Source organism: Macrobrachium nipponense, chromosome 32 (genome assembly GCF_015104395.2).
Source record: "Macrobrachium nipponense isolate FS-2020 chromosome 32, ASM1510439v2, whole genome shotgun sequence".
NCBI lineage: Eukaryota > Metazoa > Arthropoda > Malacostraca > Decapoda > Palaemonidae > Macrobrachium > Macrobrachium nipponense.
The window spans coordinates 4,354,439-4,359,484 of NC_061094.1; positions in this window are offsets into that span (position 1 = coordinate 4,354,439).

Here is a 5,046-nt window from a genome sequence, read left to right on the forward strand (position 1 = left end):
GGGAATACTAGCGGTTACTGCCACGAGTGACGCCATGGTAGGGGGTTAGGGTTACCCAGGTGAAGTTTGCTCAAGAGGCAATAGCCTGGTGGAGGACTGAAACTACTAGGTTTAACTTTATAACTTCATCGCAAATTGTTCTTTGTGCTCAGGCAAGTCCATTATTGGTACTACAGATTCACTGGGGGACCCACTAATTGACAAGGTTGATACCTATGGTGAGTTCAACAGGTGTCAAGAGTGGGCTTGATTGGCCGAGGTAGAAGATATTGCATAGAATTCTGCCTGATGATGCGAGACTAGCCATGTTGGCAAGGCATATGAAGGACGCACTTATACTTTTGAATGACGTGCATCCTCATGACGAACCAATAGGTAGTAGGTTGGGTTGGGGGGGGGGGAGGATGGAGAGTAAGGTAACTAAGATATGTACCATGGTACCTCGAGATACGAAATTAATCCGTTCCAAGGCGATTTTTGTATCATGAGCTTTCGTATCTTGAACCGCATTTTAGAGGTAAAATGGCAAATCCGCTCCAAGCCCTACAAAAACACCCCAGAAAATTTCATAATAAAGCTAAATTGACCTATAAACAATGAAATGCTACAACAATTTGGACCATTCAATACCTAACTTGATACATACAAGTACTAATATGTACGTATAACTATAAATAAAGTGTATTAGTGTACATGGTATAAAAGAAATACTGTACGTACATACGTACGTATGTAGTAAAATGTTGAACCTTACCTTTCGAGTGAGGCTATCTCCGAAAGTGGCGACAGAGGAGGAAAAAGGCAGAAAACTTCTTATAGTACGTACAGTGTTCCCCCCGTATTCGCGGGGGATGTGTACCAGACACCCGTACACATCCACCCCCATGAATAGTTAAAACCCACGAATAGTTAAAACCACCACTAAAAATGCTTATAACTGTCTATCTTGAAAGTTCAGATACCAAATGTATACCTTTAATAACATCCTACTTCAAATATACATATAATTACGACCTATTACTGCATTAATCTGAGGTTATATTATTAATATCATTTCAAAGTCATCTTAAAAATTTTACCATTAAAAATATATACCTACAGCAAATAACAGAGAGAGAGAGAGAGAGAGAGAAACCAATGAATGGCAATATCATATATCTGACCATCAAGAATGAAAATGATTATTGTTAGATACATAAAGTTTCATACATACTTACCTGGCAGATATATACATAGCTAAGACTCCGTCGTCCCCGACAGAAAATTCAAATTTCGCGGCACACGCTGCAGGTAGGTCAGGTGATCTACCGTCCTGCCCTGGTGGCAGGATTAGGAACCATTCCTGTTTTCTATCATATTTTTTCTCTTCCACCTGTCTCCTTGCGGGGAGGCTGGGGGGTGGGCCTAATCGTATATATCTGCCAGGTAAGTTATGTATGAAAACTTTATTGTATCATAACAATATCATTTTCATACAATCAACTTACCTGTCAGATATATACATAGCTGATTGGCACCCTTCGGTGGAGGGTAAGAGACAGCTACTATATGGAATAGACAGGTAAACAACATATGTTGTAGGTATAAATAAAAAACCTTGGTTCCTACCTGATAGGTGGTAGGACTTCGTGGTGTTTGCCCAGTAGTCTGCATCACCTCAAGAAACTTTAGCGAGATATGTGATCTATGGCCAAGAGTTCTTGTGGGTCTGCCGAAGGGGTCTTATCCACTTACTCGGCAGAGCCTGAAAGGACTTTGTCAATGGGTGCTGATCCACTTATATGACAATACACCTTATGAAGGAGCGCAACACCGATCCCGATCACCTGATCCTAACACGAGGGTTCGCGCTCAAATTGGAAAGAGTTATCCCCACACTCCTTTCAAAAACCCCAATAATTTCACTAAGTTAAAAAAACTTTAACTCAAAGTTAAGGATCAGTGGTCGGCTCCTTATCCCATAGTAACGTATCCGCATAAAACGTTATAAACCAAAGAGAAGGATCTCTCGTAGGTTAACTTGAACATCCTTTGTGTAATGAGAAGTCAACACAGAGTTGCCTCTACCGTAACAACACAGCTAATATGTCTTATATGACATATTGTTATGTAAAGAAAAACAAGAATTTGCAAAAGCGCGCACTTCCTGCGCTTTTAATTCTCAGCTGTTTGAAGGAATCAAGTCATAATGAAGTGCTTAGGAGATCTCCATGTTTCAAAGAAGACCAGGCTTTCTTGAATGGATCTCACCCGACTGAAGCTGAAGCCTGGCAGGAACCTCGCGCCTGGTGGTGCTTCGCTCTTGGTTGGCGCCTAGCGCTTGTCTGGTACCTTTCGCTTGACTGGCGCCTCGCATCTGGATGACGCTTCGCGTCTTAGCTGGAGATTCGCGCCTAGAGATGGCTTTGGCGGTTGGCTGTGCCTCCTGGCTGCTGGCTCGCGCCTGGCTGGCGCCCTCGCGCATGGCTGGCGCTTTGTGGTCTGCCTGGCGCCTCGCTGCCTGCCTGGCGCCTTGCGCCTGGCTGGCGGTCTAGCTCTGGTTGGAGTGGCGCCTTGCGCCTGCCTGGAGCTTGCGGCTGGCTGGCACCTCGCGGCTGGCTGGCACCTCGCGCCTGGCTGGCGTCTCGCGTTGGCGCTTTGGTGCCTGCCTGGCGCTGCGCCTGGCTGGCGTTTCGCGCCAGGTTGGCGCTTTGTGCCTGCCTGGAGCTTCGCGCCTGGCTGGCGTCTCGCGCCCGGTTGGAGTGGCGCCTTGCGCCTGCCTGGAGCTTCGCCGCTGGCTGGTACCTCGCGCCTGCCTGGCGCTAGCGCCTGGGTGGCTCCTCCCACTTGCCGGAGCTTCGAGCTTGGTAGAGTCTCGAGGATGTCTGGCAATGTCCACATCGGACACTCTTATCTGTCCTATATGTTCGCATCTAGCGCATCTGTGTCAGGTTGTAGGCCCGGTCTTTCTCCTCATCAGACAATGACAGTGTTCTTGGGGCTGTCTGCAGGTTTCTTCTTCCTTACTGACTGTGTCAGAAGGTCTTGAGTCGCCTTTCTCAGATTAATGAACGAGAAATGTCCTTCACTACTGAGAAGGGAACAAAAAGTCAGACAAAGGCGAGTACAGAAGCGCTGCCCTCTGAGCGTGGGAGACCGCTTTGGTTAAAAAGACACTATATACTGTCCTCTTTTAAGAAGACCTGCTCCAAACAAAGAGGAGATCTCAACCGAGCCATCCTGATCCGCTTTGTCTATACAAGACAAAATACACAGAAGGACTTCTGGTTCGAGTCCTTCAGAATCATGGGCTTTCTTGGACATCACCCCAAGGGACCAATCTAAGAAGTTGAAAACTTCCAATACATGAAAGAGTCCCTTGAGGAGATGGTCCAGTTCTGAAATGCCCCAAGTTATACGGGCAGAGTTCAAACCTTGTCTACGTGAAGCGTCAACTAAGGTCGAAAAGTCCGCTTCTGACGTAGACGGAAGAGAAAATACCCCTATCTCTCCCGTCTGATATCAAATGCCTCTTTTACCAGCTAGTCTCGCTGGAGGCATGCAGAAGACCGTTCTAACTAACACCTTCTTCAAATGGCGGGCTTCATTCTAAGAAAAAAACAAAGATTTCTTCGTACTTTGCACTCGAGAAAAGAGCGCGCGGAGAAGGATGAGAAGGCAGGAGTCAAGTCGTCTCCATACTCCTAGAAGCAAGGCTGTCAAAACATTATAGTTCGACAGTCCTTCTCTTCCTTGAAACTCCTCCTCCGAGTTTACTTCTAACTCGGGGTCTAGATGAGTCTCTGTTGCTAATTCAGTACGTCTTTCCTCTGGAGGAGACAAACTCCTAAAAGGAGGGGAGGGGCTAAGGGAATGATATTCCTTCCTCTTCCCCCGCTTTAATAGTCATGGAAGGCGCCAAACAGCCCAGGCTTCTCTCCATATGGATGACGCTTCCCGCTTGGATGACGCTCTAGTCAGCCAGCAAAAAGCGTCCTGGCTGACGCCTCCCGTTTGTGTGGCTGCTGACGTCTGGATGACGCCTCGCGCCTGGAAGACGCTTCGCTCTCAAAAGGCGTCCTAACTGGCGCCAAATTTTGGTTGGAGCCTCGCGTCTAAAATCAGCTTTAAATGACTATTCATGTCTTGACGACGTCTCACGTCTCTCTGGCGTCACGTGTCTTCCGTAAGATTCTCCCGATCTCGCTCTCGAAACCGAAGCCTCTGCGATAGTTTTGGAAGCTTCACGTCTGCATGACGCCTCTCGCTTCGCAGGGGAGAGAGGGAGACGAGACTTTCTTGATTGGAAGCGCAACGTCCTTCCTACGAGGCGCTACACTCCCACCAAAGAGGCCAGTTGCTCTTGTACTGGCAAGATAATCTTCCTTGAAGCTTTTTCCCACGTCATCTTCAATCGGGGGAGAAGTAGGAAAAGGAAGCAGTCTATAGGAAGCCTGTTCGTCTTCTCACAACTCTTCCCAATAAATGTTAAACATGTTAACAGTTATTATCGTCGATCGAGAAGGATCTCTTTGTTAACGCGAATAGGAGCGAAAAAAAGAGATTCTCGATGCTCTATGCGATATGAGAGTGTCGTGGAAATGGCCTAAGTGATTAAATGGGTAACGAAATCAGGAACGAATCTTGCCGTTACCGAGCTTGGTGTCCGAGAGTCTACTGGACTCCTAGGTTAATAACTCGCTAAAACGAGAAAATCTTGGATGGTGCTCTTGGCTCACTGCGCCAGGCTGGCGCTTCTGGCGCAAATTTTGCGCCAGGCTGGCGCTTCTGGAGCATTGCGCCAGGTTGGTACTTCTGGCGCGTTGCGGCCAGACTGGCGCTTTCTTCTAATTCTTTTTATGTTATGTGCCAGAACAGCTGTGCCTTTATGGTACCCGACATCCTTTCACATGTTAATTCCGTTCTTAGTAGGAAAAAACTTTATATACGTAGTATAGTCCATTCAGGGAAACAAGTTCTGTCCCAAAGAGAATGTTTCCCATCCGACTCATCCATCTTCTTCTGAGCAGGTACTCTAATAAGCTATGCTTTCGTAAGCCTGAGAGC